The following is an 18691-nucleotide window of genomic DNA, read 5'->3' as shown; positions in this document are numbered from 1 at the left end:
GGGATCTTGGAGTCCAAGTCCATGTGACACTCAAAGCTGCTGCGCAGGCTGACTGTGGTTAAGAAGGCATACGATGCATTGGCCTTCCTCAACCGTGGGGTTGAGCTTAGGAGAAAAGAAATAATGTTACACCTATATAGGACCCTGGTCAGACCCCACTTGGAGTACTGTGCTCAGTTCTGGTCACCTCACTACAGGAAGGATGTGGAAAGTATAGAAAGGACGCAGAGGAGATTTACAAGGATGGTGCTTCGATTGGGGAGCATATTTTATGAGAATAGGTTGAGTGACCTTAGCCTTTTCTCTCTGGAGTGACAGAGGATGAGAGGTGTCCTGGTAGAGGTCTATAAGATGATGAGAGGCAATGATCGTGTGGATAGTCAGAGGCTTTTTCCCAGTGCTGAAATGGCTAACACAAGAGGGCACAGTAGGTGCAGAGCAGATGTCAGGGGCAAGAATTTTTAACGCAAAGGGTGGCGTGACTGCATGAAATGGGCTGCCGGCGATGGTGGTGGATGCAGATACGATAGGGTCTTTTAAGAGACTCCTGGATAAGTACATAGAGCTTAGAAAAATAGAGAGCCATGGGTAACCCTAGTTAATTTCTAAAGTAAGTACATGTTCGGCACAGCATCGTTGCACAAAGGGCCTGTATTGTGCTGTAGGTTTTCTATGTTTCTACAGTATTGACTTTGACAGCCCAAAACTACTGTCCCACACCAATGGCTTTTGGGACCACCTCATGAAGGAAGTCATTGAACTAAGACTACAGAATAAGAATTTTAACAAAGATGATAGTCCTGCTCTAATATAATTTTAAACAAGCTGGGACAGCAAAGACTTGATTGGTTGAAGTCTAACCAATCAAGAAGGAATTGAGTATATATACCGGACTGGACATGCCTGGGCATCATCCCTGATGAAGATGGTGGAGTTTGTCATTGAAATGTTGGTTAAAATTGAATGCTGGACCTGACTGGAAGCCATGAAGCTGGAAGACTTTATGTGTCATGTATGTTGGAAAAGGACTCAATCCTTTTAAATTAGTGGGAAGATGGAGGATTGAGAAACTTTTAAAAACCAGAAGGGAGCTAAAAAAGTCACAAGATGAGAAAAGATGAAATATAAAGGTAAGTTAATCAATAATTTAAAAGTGGATGCCAAAAGTTTCTTCCAGATATATAGGAGTAAAAAGAGAGGCGAGACTGAATATTGCATCATTGGAAAATGACGCTGGAAAGATTGTAATGGAGAGCAAAGAAATAGCAGAACTTACTAAGTATTTTGCGTCAGCCTTCACCGTGGAATACAGTAGCAGTATGCCAGAAATTCAAGAAAGTCAGGAAACAGAAGTGAGTGTGGTTGCTGTTACTAAAGAGAGGTGCTTGGGAAGCTGAAATGTCTGAATGTAGGTAAGTCACCTGGACCAGATGGATTACATAAAAACATAGAAAACCTACAGCACAATACAGGCCCTTCGGCCCACAAAACTGTGCCGAACATGTCCTTACCTTAGAAATTACCTAGGGTTACCCATCGCCCTCTATTTTTCAAAGCTCTATGTACCTATCCAGGAGTCTCTTAAAAGACCCTATCGTATCCACCTCCACCACCACTGCTGGCAGCCCATTCCATGCACTCACCACTCTCTGCATAAAAAAACTTACCCGATGTCTCCTCTGTATCTACTTCAAAGCAGCTTAAAACGGTGTCCTCTCATGCTAGCCATTTCAGCCTTGAAAAAAAGCCACTGACTATCCACATGATCAACGCCTCTCATCATCCTTACACACCTCTATCAGGTCACCTCTCATCCTCCGTCACTCCAAGGAAAAACGGCCAAGTTCACTAAACCTATTCTCATAAGACATTCTCCCCAATCTAGACAACATCCTTGTAAATCTCCTCTGCACCCTTTCTATGGTTTCCACATCCTTCCTGTAGTGAGGCAACCAGAACAGAGCACAGTACAAGTGGGGTCTGACCAGGGTCCTTTATAATTGCAACATTACCTATCTGTTCTTAAACTCAATCCCACGACTGATGAAGGCCAATGCACCATATGCCTTCTTAACCACAGAGTAAACATATGCAGCAGTTTTGAGTGTCCTATGGACTCGGATCCCAAGATCACTCTGATCCTCCACACTGCCAAGAATCTTATCATTAATTGTAACCTCTGACAGCCCTCCACACTATCCACAACACCCCCAACCTTTGTGTTATCAGCAAATTTACTAACCCATCCCCCTCCACTTCCTCATCCAGGTCATTTATAAAAATCACAAAGAGTAGGGGTCCCAGAACAGATCCCTGAGGCACATCACTGGTCACCGACCTCCATACAGAATATAACCCATCTATAACCACTCTTTGCCTTCTGTGGGGAAGCTAGTTCTGGATCTACAAAGCCATGTCCCCTTGGATCCCATGCCTCCTTACTTTCTCAATAAGCCTTGCAAGGGGTAGCTTGTCAAATGCCTTGTTGAAATCTATATACACTACATCTACTGCTCTACTCTCATCGATGTGTTTAGTCACATCCTCAAAAAATTCAATCAGGCTCATAAGGCACAACCTGCCTTTCACAAAGCCATGCTAACTATTCCTAATCATATTATGCCTCTCCAAATGTTTATAAATCCTGCCTCTCAAGATCTTATCCATCAACTTACCAACTACTGAAGTAAGACTCACTGCTCTATAATTTCCTGGGCTATCTCTACTCCCTTTCTCGAATAAAGGAATAACATTCACAACCCTCCAATCCTCCGGAACCTCTCCTGTCCCCATAGATGATGCGAAGATCATTGCCGGAGGCTCAGCAATCTCCTCCCTCACCTCCCACAGTAGCCTGGGGTACATCTCGACCAGTCCCGATGACTTACCCAACTTGATGTTTTCCAAAAGCTCCAGCACATCCTCTTTCTTAATATCTACATGCTCAAGCTTTTCAGTCTGCTGCAAATCATCACTACAATCACCAGGATCCTTTTCTGTACTGAATAGAGAAGCAAAGTACTCATTAAGTACCTCTGCTATCTCCTTCCTTTCTCCCTATCTCCTCCCATACACTATTGGTCCTATTCTCTCACATCTTATCCTCAGGATCTTCACATACTTGTAGAATGCCTTGGGGTTTTCCTGAATCCTGCCCGCCAAGGCCTTCTCATGGCTGCTCCTGGCTCTCCCAATTTTTCCCAAGCTCCTTCCTGCTAGCCTTATAATCTTCTCGATCTCTATCATTACCTAGTCTTTTTTTTACTCTTTTCTTCTTGACTAGACTTACAACAGCCTTTGTACACCACAATTCCTGTACCCTACCATCCTTTCCTGTCTCACTGGAACAAACCTATGCAGAGCTCCACACAAATATCCCCTGAACATTTGCCACATTTCTGCCATGCATTTCCCTGAGAACATATGTTCCTATACTCCAATTAAACACTTTCCTAACTTGTCTGTTCCTATCCCTCTCTAATGGTATGGTAAAGGAGAAAGAATCATGATCGCTATCCCCAAAATGCTCTCCCACTGAGAGATCTGACACCTGACCAGGTTCATTTCCCAATACCAGATCAAGTACAGCCTCTCTTCTTGTAGGCTTATCTACATATTCTGTCAAGAAACCTTCCTGAACAAATTTAACAAACTACACCCCATCTAAATCCCTCACTCTAGGGACATGCCAATCGATATTTGGGAAATTAAAATCTCCCACCACGACAATCCTGGCATTATTACACTTTTCCAGAATCTGTCTCCCCATCTGCTCCTCAATGTCCCTGTTACTATTGGGTGGTCTATAAAAAAACACCCAGTAGAGTTATTGATCCCTTCCTGTTCCTAACTTCCAGCCACAGAGACTCTGTAGACAATCCCTCCATGTCTTCCTCCTTCCTGCAGCACTGCCACTATCGCGCCCACCTCTTTTGCCTCCCTCCCTGTCCTTTCTGAACCATCTAAAGCCTGGCACTTGAAGTCACCATTCCTGCCCCTGAGCCATCCAAATCTCTGTAATGGCCACAACATCATAGCTCCAAGTACTGATCCATGCTCTAAGCTCTTCCGCTTTGTTCATAATACTCCTTGCATTAGACACATCTCAAACCATCAGCGTTCTGAATGAGATAGCTGAGGATACTGTGGAAGCATTAGTGATCTTTCTCACTAGAATTAAGAATCTCTAGATTCTGGCATAGTTTCTGAGGACTAGAAAGTTGCAAATGTCACTCCACTCTTAAAGGAGGCAGAAGAAAGGAAATTAAAGGCCAGTTAGCCTGATTTCAGTGGTTGGGTAGATGTTGGAGTCATTATTAAGGCAGAGGCTTTGGAGTACTTGGAGGCACATGATAAACTAGGCCAGAGACAGCCTAGTCCCTAGTTACTTAAGGGAAATCATGTTTGATAAATCTGTTGGAATTATTTGAGGAAATAACAGGCAGGACAGAGAAAGGAGGGTCAGTGGATCTTGTTACCTTGGATTTTCAGAAGGCCTTTAACAAGGTGCCACTCATGAGGCTACTTAACAAGAGAAGTGCCCATGGTATTACAGGGAAGATTTAAAGCATGGATAGAAGATTGACTGACTGGCAAGAGGCAAAGAATGGGAGTAAAGGAGTCCTATTCTGGTTCACAGTTGGTAACTCGTGGGGTTCCGCGAAGATTGGTACTGCTTCTTTTCACATTGTATGTCAGTGATTTGGATGATGAATTAGATGGTTTTGTAGCCAGGTGTTGAGGAAGCAGGGAGGCGGCTAAAGGACTTGGATAGATTGGGAAAATGGGAGTACAAGTCCTGGTGCAGGTTGATGGGAGTAGGCAGTTTAAATGGTTTCAGCACGGACTAGATGGGCCAAAGGGCCTGTTGCTGTGCTGCACATCCCTGTGACTCTGACTCTATAGTGTAGAGAAGTGTATTGTCAAGCACTATGGCAGAAGAAATAGAAGTGTATTTTCTGAACGGGGAGAGAATTCAATACTTACAGGTTTAAAGTGATTTCTTGTGCAGGATTCCCTGAAGGTTAACTTGCAGATTGAGTCAACGGCAAGTAAGCCAAATGCTTAATCAGTATTCATTTTGAGAAAGCCACATTTTAAGGGTCAGCAATGGCGTTAAATTTGTTTGTTCTGGATGTGGGTACTGCTGCCAAGGCCATCAATAATTGTTCATCCCCAATTCTCTTGGCACTAAGGGAGCAGTTACATATCAGACCATAAGACCATAAGTTAGAGAAGCAGAATTAGGCCATTCATCCTGTCAAAGCTCCACCATTCCATCATGGCTCACTTATCCCTCCCAAACCTATTCTCCTGTCTTCGACCTATAAGCTTTGATGACCTAACTAGTCAAGAACTTATCAACCTACGCATTAAATATACTCAATGACTTGGCTTCTACAATAGTCCATGGGAATGAATTTTACAGATTCACCACTCTCTGGGTAAAAAAAAAATACTTCCTCACATCTGTTCTGAATGGACATTCCTCTGTCCTGAGGCTGTCCACTGGTCCTAGATTCACCAACTGTAGGAAACATACTCTCCAATCCACTCTATCTAGGCCCTTTAATATTAAATAGGTTTCAATGAGATCCCATCATTCTTCTGAACCCCAATGAGTAGAGTCCCAGAGTCATCAAACAGTCTGCGTACATTAATCCTTTCACTTCTGGAATCATTCTTGTGAATCTCCTCCAAATCCTCTCCAATGACAACAGATAAGGGACTCTCTCCAATGCCAGCACAACTTTTTCTTAGATTAGACCCCAAAACTGCTCACAATACTCCAGGTGAGGTTTGACAAAGTCTTACTAAGCCTCAACATTACATCCTTGCTCTTATATTCTAATGCTCTTGAAATGAATGCTAACATTGCATTTGCCTTCCTTAACACCGACTCAATCTGCAAGTTAACCTTATTCTGCACAAGGACTTCTAAGACCCTTTGCAGCTCTGATTATTGATTGTTTAAACTATATTCCATCTGCTACTTCTTTGCCCATTATCACAAACTGTCCAAGTACTTCAGCAAACACTTTGTTTCCTCAACACTATCTCCCCCTCTACCTTTGTATTATCTTTAAACTTGCCCACAAAGCCATCAATTCCATTATCTAAATCGTTGAATAACATGAAAAGAAGTGGCCCCATTACTGACCCCTGCAGAACACCATTTGTCACCAGCAACCAACTAGAAAAGGTCTCCTTTATTCCCACTCTTTGCCTTCAGCCAATCTGTCTATCTTCTATCCATACTAGTATCTTTCCAGTAATACCATGGGCACTTATTTTCTTAAGTAGACTCATGTGTGACACCTTGTCAAAGGCCTTCTGCAAAATCCCAGTAAGCAACATCCACTGATTCTCCTCTATCCTGCTTGTTATTTCCTAAAATAATTTCAACAGATCTGGAAGTCAAGATTTTCCCTTCAGGAAACTATGCTTACTTTGGCCTCCTTTATCATGCTCCTCCAAGTATCCCAAAACTTCATCCTTAATAACGGACTCCAACATCTTCTCAACCACTGAAGTCAGGCCAACTTGCATATAATTTCCTTTCTTCTGCTTCCCTCCCTTCTTAGAGTGAAGTGACATTTGCAATATTCCATTCCTCTGGAACCATTTCAGAGGAATGTGATTCTTGAAAGGTCATTACTAATACTTCCACAGTCTCCTCAGCTACCTTTTTCAGAATCCTGTTGTGTAATTCCAACTGACCCAGGTGACAATCTGCCTTCAGACCTTTCAGCTTCCCAAGCACCCTCTCCTTAGTAATAGCAACCACGCTCACTTCTACCCTGACATTCTAGAATTTCTAGCATACCACTGGTTTCTCCTACAGTGAAATCCAACAAGATATTTATTAAGTTAATCTGTCATATCTTTGTCCCCCATTGCTATCTCTCCCGTTATTTTCCAGCAGTCTGATATTCGCTCTCAATTCTATTGTACTCTTTATATATCTGAAAGAAGTTTTGGTAGCTTCTTTTATATTATTGGCTAACCTACCTTCATATTTCTACTTTTCTCTCGTAGTTGTTTTCTGTTTTAAAGTAGCTTCTCATTTCTCTAACTTGCCACTAATTTTGTTATATTAAAAATTAAAAATGCCCTAACTTTTGTTTTTATGCTGTCTTTGACTTCCCTTTCCAGCCATGGTTGCCTCATCCTCCCTTTAAAATAATTCTTGAGCTTTGGAATGTATCTATCCTGTGCCTTCAAAATTTCCTTCATTCACTTCAGTCATTGCTGCTTTGCTGTCATCCCTGCTAGTGTCCCTTTTCAATCAATTTGGCCAAGCTCCTCTCTCATGCTTCTGTAATTCCCTTTACTCCACAATAATACTGATACATCTGACTTTATCTTCTTAAACTGCAGGGTGAATTCTATCATATTATGATCACTGCTTACCTTAAGTTCCCTAATCAAATCTGGTTCATTCCACAACACCCAATCCAGAAGTACCTTCTCTCTGGAGGGTTCTATCAGAAGTTCTGCTAAAAAGCCACCTCACAGGCATTCAGCAAATTCCCTCTCTTGGGATCCAGTACCAACTTGATTTTCCCAGAATATCTACATATTGAAATCCCACCCCCATGACTTTCATAATATTCCACTCATTTCATGCCTTTTCTACCTCCAATTGTAATTTATATCCCACATCCTGGCCACTGTTTGAAGGCCTGTATATAATTTCCTTCATGGTCTTTTTAACTTTATAGTTTCTTAACTTTATCCACAAGGATTCTACACCTACTGATCTGTTATCTCCTCATTATTCGGATTTGATTTAATTTTTTAGCAACACAGCCGCCCCACTCTCTCTGCCTACCTACCTGTCCTTTTGATACAATGTGTATCCTTGGATGTTAAGGTCCCAACTATGATCTTCTTTCAGTCACAGCTCAGTGATGCCCTCAATGTTACACCCAACAGTATCTATCTACCTTAATCCATATACTGCATGTATTCAAATATAACATCTTCTGTCCTGTATTCATCACACCTTTTGATTTTGCCCCCATGTTACACTTCAACTCCTTTCATCTGCCTGTCCATCCTTACAATCACACTGCATAATGCATTGATTTGCAAACCATCTGCCCCAACCTCATTAGATGACATGAAGATTGGTGGACAGTGTGGAGGGTTGTTGTAGATTACAGCAGGATATTGACAGGATTCATCTGTGCTTAAGATTACCAGTAATAGCTTAGTTATGAATGCTACATTTGATGCATCCTAGATATGCCCATTTCCAAAGTCCTTGTAGTTTGAGTAGCATTGGAGTGGTCAGTAACACTTGGTTGAGTCCTTTCCAGTGAGGCTCCAGCTTCTTTCTAAGATGATTCCTCGTTGTCCACGGGAATGGTACCGGAGGATTGGAGGGAGGCGAATGTCCCCTTGTTCAAAAATGGTAGTAGGGATAGTCCAGGTAATTACAGACCAGTGAGCCTTACTTCTATGTGGGAAAGCTGTTGGAAAAGATTCTTAGAGATAGGATCTATGGGCACTTAGAGAATCATGGTCTGATCAGGGACAGTCAGCATGGTTTTGTGAGGGCAGATCATGTCTAACAAGCCTGAGAGAGTTCTTTGAGGAGGTGACCAGGCATATAGATGAGGGTAGTGCAGTGGATGTGATCTACATAGATTTTAGTAAGGCATCTGACAAAGTTCCACACAGTAGGCTTATTTAAAAAGTCAGAAGGCATGGGATCCAGGGAAGTTTGGCCAGCTGGATTCAGAATTGGCTTGCCTGCAGAAGGCAGAGAGTCGTGGTGGAGGGAGTACATTCAGATTGGAGGGTTGTAACTAGTGGTGTCCCACAAGGATCTGTTCTGGGACCTCTACTTTTCGTGATTTTTATTAGCGACCTGGATGGGGGGGGCGGGGGGCAGAAGGGTGGGTTGGCAAGTTTGTAGATGACACAAAGGTTGGTGGTGTTGTAGACAGTATAGAGGATTGTCGAAGATTGCAGAGAGACATTGATAGGATGCAGAAGCGGGCTGAGAAGTGGCAGATGGAGTTCAACCTGGAGAAGTGTGAGGTGGTACACTTTTGAAGGACAAACTCCAAGGCACAGTACAAAGTAAATGGCAGGATACTTGGTAGTGTGGAGGAGCAGAGGGATCTGGGGGTACATGTCCACAGATCTCTGAAAGTTGCCTCACAGGTAGATAGGGTAGTTAAGAAAGCTTATGGGATGTTAGCTTTCATAAGTCGAGGGATAGAGTTTAAGAGACGCGATGTAATGATGCAGCTCTATAAAACTCTGGTTCGGCCACACTTGGAGTATTGTGTCCAGTTCTGGTCACCTCACTATAGGAAGGATGTGGAAGCATTGGAAAGGGTACAGAGGAGATTTACCAAGATGCTCCCTGGTTTAGAGAGTATGCATTATGATCAGAGACTAAGGGAGCTAGGGCCTTACTCTTTGGAGAGGAGGAGGATGAGAGGAGATATGATAGAGGTGTACAAGATATTAAGAGGAATAGACAGAGTGGACAGCCAGCGCCTCTTCCCCAGGGCACCATTGCTCAGTACAAGAGGACATGGCTTTAAGGTAAGGGAAGGGAAGTTCAAGGGGGATATTAGAGGAAGGTCTTTCATTCAGAGAGTGGTTGGTGCGTGGAATGCACTGCCTGGGTCAGTGGTGGAGGCAGATACACTAGTGAAGTTTAAGAGGCTACTAGACAGGTATATGGAGGAATTTAAGGTGGGGGGTTATATGGGGGGCAGGGTTTGAGGGTCAGCACAACATTGTGTGCCGAAGGGCTTGTAATGTGCTGTACTATTCTATGTTCTAGGATGCAGAGCTAAGTTGAGAAGTTGCAGATGGAGCTCAACCTGGAAAAATTGTGAAGTTAGAAAGTCTAATTTAAAGGGAGAATACAGGTTTAATGGCAAGATTCTTTGCAGTGTGAAGGAACAGAGGGATCTTGGGGTCCACATACATCAATACTTTGATAGTTGTCACACAAGTTGATAGGATTGTCAAAAAGACGTACAGTGTGTTGGGGGATTCTGTTCAAGATCCACAAGAGCCATTGAGATGGAAAACATGTGCAATCAAAAACTCGTCCAAAATGAAAGGGCTTTCCATGTGTAGGAGGCCAAACTGATTCACTGCACGATCAATTGGCAGGTTGGTGCATGAGCACTTGCCACATTCAATATGGTTCAGGAATAATCAGAAAAACCAGAAGAAATCATCATAGTCGCAGAGAACATGCAAACTACCTCACTACTTTTTTATTTCTATTTTTGCACTACTCTGCTTGGTATTCTTCTTTCTTTCTTTGATGCGACAGTCACTGAAAGGTTCTCTGCTTGTACTGCAGAACACTACAAATAGCAAGATGATGCTGATATTCCCAGCACTAATCTGAAAAAACCCCTGAAATGTTGAAGTTTATTCCCATAGTCACCTTTGTAGGCACTCATAGTGCTGTCCTTGCTCTGCTCTTAAGCCAGCATTTCTCAACTGAAGCCCTTCAGAATATACCTGACTACAGGGCCATATGGACACTCACTCGCAAGTTGGATAATGATGAAGGGCAACAAAATGGTCCAATTGTGACAAAAGCCAAAGCAAGTGAATTGGCAAATAATCTGAAAGTAGTTACAATATGCAGGTGGAGGGAGGGTGGAATCCTTCCAGGTGTGCAGTTGATTACATGTTGCATGGAGCATTAAACTACTGACACTGGATTCAGATCTGTATAGTATTCTGCTGTCAAGGTTGCCTACTGATTTTAAAAGTTTAATACTTGCTATGGAAATGACTTTGCCCTTGTATCAAGTCCCACAGTTAGAGCATTTTTCACCTAAACTGTGTGCAGGTACAAGTGGCATCATGGTGTACTCAGGTGCTTACTGTACCTAGCATCTCATACTCACAACAAAATTTGGATGTTGCTGACCTAATTTTACCTGCTTTAAAGTTCAATTCAAAATATCAAACGAAAGTATAGGGAGACTAGATTTGCCTTGCAAGGAAAACATTAATTAGACTTTTATTTCTTTTTCCATTATACTGCTACCTTTAGCATGTTGACATTCAGACTTTGCCTGTTAAGATCTTAAGAGTGTAAGACATAGGAGCAGAAGTGGCCATTCAGCCCATCAGGTCTGCTCCACCATTCCATCATGGCTGATCCTGGACCCCATTCAACCCCATACATCTGCCCTCTCTCTATTTCCCTTGATGCCCCGATCTATCAAGTTCCATTTGAAGTATACCCACGCAATTGGCCTCCACCGCAGTCTGTGGCAGAGCACTCCACAGATTCATCACTCTTCGGCTAAAAAAAAATTCCTTCTTACTTCTGTTCTAAAAGGTCACCCTTCAATTTTGATGTGTGCCCTCTAGTTCTGGATACCCCCACCGGAAGAAACATCTTCTCCACATCCACCTATCTAGTCCTTTCAAAATGTGGTAGATTTCAATGAGATTTCCCCCCCCCCCCCCCAAATTCTAGTGAGAACATAAAAATTAGGAGGAGGAGTAGGCCATCTGGCCCATCGAGCCTGCTCCACCATTCAATAAGATCATGGCTGATCTGGCAAGGGACTCATCTCCATTACCTGCCTTTTCGCATAACCTTTAATTCACCTACTATGCAAAAATCCAACATTGTCTTAAATATATTTACTGAGGTAGCCTCCACTCTGCTTCATCGGGCAGAATTCCACAGATTCACCACTCTCTGGGAAAAGCAGTTCCTCCTCATCACCATCCTAAATCTACTCCATCGAATCTATAGCTATGTCCTCAAGTTCTAGTCTCACCTACCAGTGGAAACAACTTTCCTGCCTCTATCTTATCAATCCCTTTCATAATTTTATATGTTTCTATAAAATCTCCCCTCATTCTTCTGAATTCCAGCGAGTACAGTCCCAGGTGATTCAATCTCTCCTCATGGTCTAACCCCCTCCTCTCTGGAATCAATCTGGTGAACCTCCTCTGCACCGCCTCCAAATTCAGTATATCCTTCCTCAAGTAAGGAGACCAGAACTGCACACAGTACTCCAGGTACAGCCTCATCAGTACCTTGTACAGTTGCAGCATAACCTCCCTGCTGTTGAATTCGGTCCCTCTAGCAATGAAGGCCAACATTCTATTTACCTTCTTGATAGCCTGCTTCACCTGCAAACCAACCATTTGTGATTCATGCACAAGCACTCCTAAGTCCCTCTACACAGTAGCATGCTGTAATTTTCTTTTATAATTTAAATAATCTGCTCCTTCATTTTATCTTCCAAAGTGGATGACCTCATATCTACCAACATTGTAATCAGGCTGCCAGATTGTTGCCCACTCACTTAACCTATCTATACTGTATCTCTCTGAACACTTTCCATATCTCCTGAACAAGTTGCTTTTCCATTCAATTTAGTATCATCAGCAAACTTAGATACACTGCATTTGGTCCCCTCTTCCAGATCGTTAATGTATATCGTGAACAGTTGCGGGCCCAGCACCAACCCCTGCGGCACATCGCTTACAGAGTAACACCCATGTAGCCCGACTCTGCTTTCTGTTAGTTAACCAATCCTCTATCCATGTTAATACATCACCCCAACTCTATGCATCCTTATCTTATGGATAAGTCTTTTATGTAGCATCTTATCGAACACCTTCTGAAAATCCAAGTAAATAACGAATATCTTTTCCCCTCTATCCACTGCACTATTATATCCTCAAAGAATTCCAGTAAGTTTGTCAGCAGGACCTGCCTTTGTTGAATCCATGCTGCATCTGCCTAATGGATCCATTCAACATGTACAAACAAGCTGGATGAACTCAGCAGGTCGGGCAGCATCCGTTGAAACAAGCAGTCAATGTTTCGGGCCGAGACCATTCATCAGGACTGAAGGAGGAGGGGGCAGGAGCCCTATAAAGAAGGTAGGGGGCGGGTGGAAGGTGCCAGTCGAAAAACCAATCAGAGGAAAGATCAAGGGGTGGGGGAGGGGAAGCAGGGAGGGGATTGGCAGGAGAGGTGAAGAAGGAATGTAAGGGGAAAGCACTATGGGTTAGTGGAAGAAGGCAGAGTCATGAGAGAGATGATCGGCAGCTAGAAGAGGAGGCAGAGTGAAAGTGGGATGGGGGAAGGGAGAGGGAGGGAATTACCGGAAGTTGGAATTTGGAAATTGGAAGTTGGAAATTACCCCCTTCTTTATAGGGCCCCTGCCCCCTCCTTCTTCAGATGTACCATAGAGAGCATTCTGACAGGCTGCATCACTGTCTGTTGGTGGGGGGCGGGGGGGGGGGGGGTTCCACACAGGACCGAAAGGAGTTGCAGAGGGTTGTAAATTTAGTCGGCTCCATTTTGGGTATTAGCCTACAAAGTACTCAGGACATCTTCAAGGAGCAGTGTCTTAGAAAGTTAGTGTCCATTATTAAGGTCACCCAGAGCATGCTCTTTTCTCACTGTTACCATCAGGTAGGAGGTACAGAAACCTGAAGGTACATACTCAACGATTTAGGAACACCTTCTTCCCCTCTGCCATCCAATTCCTAAATGGACAGCGAACCTGTGTACACTACTTCCCTTTTTTTTAATATATATTATTTCTGTTTTTTGCATGATTTTTAATTTATTCAATATTCATATACTGTAACAACAACACACACAAAATGCTGGTGGAACACAGCAGGCCAGGCAGCATCTATAGGGAGAAGCGTTGTCGACGTTTTGGGCCCAGACCCTTCGTCAGGACTAACCAGAAGGAAAGATAGTAAGAGATTTGAAAGTAGTGGGGGGAGGGGGAAATGCGAAATGATAAGAGAAAACCGGAGGGGGTGGGATGAAGCTAAGAGCTGGAAAGGTGATTGGCGAAAGTGATACAGAGCTGGAGAAGGGAAAGGATCATGGGACGGGAGGCCTCGGGAGAAAGAAAGGAAATTATTGAGAGTAAGAACTAATTCTGCTAGATGGAGGAGAGTGGTGGTAGAGGGGAATTGGTTAGGTCTGGAATCCAAAAAAAAAGCGAAGAGCTTCAAGACCATCTCGGTGGGGGATGGAGGTATATAGGTACTGGACATCCATAGTGAAAATAAGACGGTGGGGGCCAGGGAACTTAAAATCATTGAAAAAATTCAAAGCATGAGAAGTGTCACAAACATAGGTGGGAAGAGATTGAACGGGGGGGGATAAGACAGTGTCAAGGTATGCAGAAATGAGTTCAGTGGGGCAGGAGCAAGCTGAGACAATAGGTCTACCTGGACAGGCAGGTTTGTGTATCTTGGGTAAGAGATAGAAACGGGGTGTGGGAACTATGAGGTTGGTGGCAGTGGATGGGAGATCCCCAGAGCTGATAAGGTTGGTGATGGTATAGGAGACAATGGCCTGGTGCTCCTTAGTGGGGTCATGATCAAGGGGTAAATAAGAGGAGGTATCAGAGAGTTGTCGCTGTGCCTCGGCCAGGTAGAGGTCAGTACGCCAGACAACAACAGCTCCCCGCTTATCAGCGGGTTTTATAGTGAGGTTGGGATTGGTGCGGAGGGAGCAGAGAGCAGAGCGTTCGGAAGGAGTGAGGTTGGAATTGGAACAGGGTGTGGTGAAGTCGAGACGGTTGATGTCCCGCCGGCAATTAGCAATAAAGAGATCCAGAGCAGGCAGAAGACCAGAGCGGGGTGTCCATGAAGAGGAGGAGGGTTGAAGACGGGAGAAGGGGTCATCGGTGGGGGTAGGAGAGCCTTTGTCAAAGAAGTAAGCTCGGAGACGGAGACGGCGGAGAAGAGTTCAGCGTCATGGCGTACGCGGAACTCGCTGAGGTGTGGGCAAAGGGGGACAAAGCTGAGGCCCTTAATGAGGACAGAGCGCTCTGCCTCAGAGAGTTGAAGGTCGGAGGTGATGGTAAAGTCCCGGCACGGATGAGAGATGGGATCAGAGGGGGGGAGGGAGGCTGGTACTGTCAGTGGAGAGGGAAGGGTTGGGGTGAGAGGAAGATGGAGCCTCTGAGGGCCCAGGAGCTGACAATGGGATCTGAGGGAGAGGGGACTGCAGAGTGGTGGTGGGGGTGGGGGAGGGGGAGACGGGAGACACAATCGCAGCATGTGAAGACCCGGCCTGGAGTCGCAATTGGTGGTTGCGCAATCGCTTTGATGCTGGTCGTTGGAACCCGCGTTGATGGTGCTGGAGTCCGGGTTTTCAATATAACCATATAACCATATAACCATATAACAATCACAGCACGGAAACAGGCCATTCCGGCCCTCCTAGTCCGTGCCGAACTCTTAATCTCACCTAGTCCCACCTACCCGCACTCAGCCCATAACCCTCCACTCCTTTCCTATCCATATACCTATCCAATTTTACCTTAAATGACACAAATGAACTGGCATATGTTGACGAGGGTAAGGCAGTGGATGTAGTCTATATGGACTTCAGCAAGGCCTTTGACAAAGTTCCACATGGAAGGTTAGTTAAGAAGGTTCAGTCGTTAGGTATTAATGCTGGAGTAATAAAATGGATTCAACAGTGGCTAGATGGGAGATGCCAGAGAGTAGTGGTGGATAATTGTTTATCGGGATGGAGGCCGGTGACTAGCGGGGTGCCTCAGGGATCTGTTTTGGGCCCAATGTTGTTTGTAATATACATAAATGATCTGGATGATGGGGTGGTAAATTGGATTAGTAAGTATGCTGATGATACTAAGGTAGGAGGTGTTGTGGATAATGAGGTGGGTTTTCAAAGCTTGCAGGGAGATTTATGCCGGTTAGAAGAATGGGCTGAACGTTGGCAGATGGAGTTTAATGCTGAGAAGTGTGAGGTTCTACATTTTGGCAGGAATAATCCAAATAGAACATACAGGGTAAATGGTAGGGCATTGAGGAATGCAGTGGAACAGAGAGATCTAGGAATAACAGTGCATAGTTCCCTGAAGGTGGAGTCTCATGTAGATAGGGTGGTGAAGAAGGCTTTTGGAACGCTGGCCTTTATAAATCAGAGCATTGAGTACAGAAGTTGGGATGTAATGTTAAAATTGTACAAGGCATTGGTAAGGCCAAATTTGGAATATTGTGTACAGTTCTGGTCACCGAATTATAGGAAAGATATCAATAAATTAGAGAGAGTGCAGAGACGATTTACTAGGATGTTACCTGGGTTTCAGCACTTAAGTTACAGAGAAAGGTTGAACAAGTTAGGTCTCTATTCATTGGAGCGTAGAAGGTTGAGGGGGGATTTGATCGAGGTATTTAAAATGTTGAGAGGGATAGATAGAGTTGACGTGAATAGGCTGTTGCCGCTGATGGTGCTGGAATCCGGGTTTTCAATACGCCCCGGTTTGCTGGGGCAGCCGAGATCGACGGCCGGTGCCAATCCATGGTCGTTGGAATATGCGGTGATAGTGCTGGAGTCCAGGTTTTCAATATGTCCTGGGTTGCTGGGGCAGCCGAGATCGACAGCCTACCCTGGGGGACGCGATACGAAGACCATGCTCTGGGGTCTGCAGATGGAAGATCTTGCGATCCTTGCAGGACGTGATAAAGTCAAAGAAACGGCGATTGCACGCATGGATCCGACAGAGGATGAAATAACGGACAGGTCCATTGCAAATAGAGAAAAAGGTGTCCCGGAGGCGTGGAAGGGATTGTGATAGGGATGCCAAGTACCTTCTCATGGCGGAGAGTGTCACCCTCAGAGCTCGACGGGAGAAACAACGGGCTCCTTTGGCTCTCCCACTTCCTCCAAACCAAGGGTGTGGTCATGGGCACCCGTATGGGTCCCAGTTATGCCTGCCTTTTTGTTGGCTTTGTAGAACAGTCCATGTTCCAAGTCTATACCGGTATCCATCCCCCTCTTTTCCTTTGCTACATCGACGACTGCATTGGCGCTGCCTCCTGCACGCATGCTGAGCTCGTCGACTTCATTAACTTTGCCTCCAACATTCACCCTGCCTTCAAATTTACCTGGTCCATTTCCAACACCTCCCTCCCCTTTCTTGATCTTTCTGTCTCCATCTCTGGAGATGGCCTATCTACTGATATCTACTATAAACCTACAGACTCTCACAACTACCTGGACTATTCCTCTTCCCACCCTCTCTTGCAAAAACGCTATCCCCTTCTCACAATTCCTCCGTCTCTGCCGCATCTGTTCTCAGGATGAGGCTTTTCATTCCAGGACGAAGGAGATGTCTTCCTTTTTTAAACAAAGGGGCTTCCCTTCGTCCACCATCAACTCTGCTCTCAAACGCATCTCTCCCATTTCCCGCACATCTGCCCTCACCCCATCCACCCGCCACCCCACTCGGGATAGGGTTCCCCTTGTCCTTACCTACCACCCCACCAGCTTCCAGGTCCAACGTATAATTCTCGGTAACTTCCGCCACCTCCAACGGGATCCCACTGCCAAGCACATCTTTCCCTCCCCCCAATTTCTGCTTTAGACAGGGATCGCTCCCTACGCGACTCCCTTGTCCACTTGTCCCCCCCATCCCTTCCCACCGATCTCCCTCCTGGCACTTATCCTTGTAAGCGGAACAAGTGCTACACCTGCCCTTACACTTCCTCCCTCACCACCATTCAGGGCCCCAGACAGTCCTTCCAGGTGAGGCGACACTTCACCTGTGAGTCGGCTGGTGTGGTATACTGCATCCGGTGCTCCCGGTGTGGCCTTTTATATATCGGTGAGACCCGACGCAGACTGGCAGACCGTTTTGCTGAACACCTACGCTCGGTCCGCCAGAGAAAGCAGGACCTTCCAGTGGCCACACATTTTAATTCCACGTCCCATTCCCATTCTGATATGTCTATCCATGGCTTCCTCTACTGTCAAAATGAATCCAAACTCAGGTTGGAGGAACAACACCTTATATACCGGCTGGGTAGCCTCCAACCTGATGGCTATGAACACTGACTTCTCTAACTTCTGTTAATGCCCCTCCTCCCCTTCTTACCCCATCCCTGACATATTTAGTTGTTTGCCTGTTCTCCATCTCCCTCTGGTGTTCCCCCCCCCACCCCCCACAATTCTTTCTCCCAAGGTCTCCTGTCCTATGATCCTTTCCCTTCTCCAGTTCTGTATCACTTTCCTGCTCTTAGCTTCATCCCACCCCCTCTGGTCTTCTCCTATCATTTCGCATTTCCCCCTCCCCCCACTACTTTCAAATCTCTTACTTTCTTTCCTTTCGGTTAGTCCTGACGAAGGGTCTCGGCCCAAAACATCAACAGCGCTTCTCCCTATAGATGCTGCCTGGCCTGCTGTGTTCCACCAGCATTTTGTGTGTGTTGTTGTTTGAATTTCCAGCATCTGCAGATTTCCTCGTGTTTGTTCATATATTGTAATTTATTTACTTATTATTATTATTTTCTTCTTCTATATTATGTATTGCATTGAACTGTTGCTGCTAAGTTAACCAGTTTCACAACACATGCCAGTGATAATAAACCCAATTCTATTTCTGGATTTTGGTAAATTATCACCAAAGCCTCAACTATAACTTCTGCCATTTCTTTCAGTACCCCAGGGTGCATTCCTTCAGGCCCATAAGTTTGCTCAGCACTACCTCTTTAGTGATACCTATTGTACCGAGGTCCTCAGCTCCCATTGCATCTCTCTTTGGCAATTAGATGTGACCTCCACCATGAAGACTGACACAAAATAGTCATTTAAAACCTCTGCTATTTCCTCATTACGCAATATCAATTCCCCCTTCTCGTCCTCCACGGGGCCTAC

The sequence above is a fragment of the Hemitrygon akajei genome, chromosome 3 (genome assembly GCF_048418815.1).
Source record: "Hemitrygon akajei chromosome 3, sHemAka1.3, whole genome shotgun sequence".
NCBI lineage: Eukaryota > Metazoa > Chordata > Chondrichthyes > Myliobatiformes > Dasyatidae > Hemitrygon > Hemitrygon akajei.
This window is presented reverse-complemented; position numbering follows the sequence as displayed.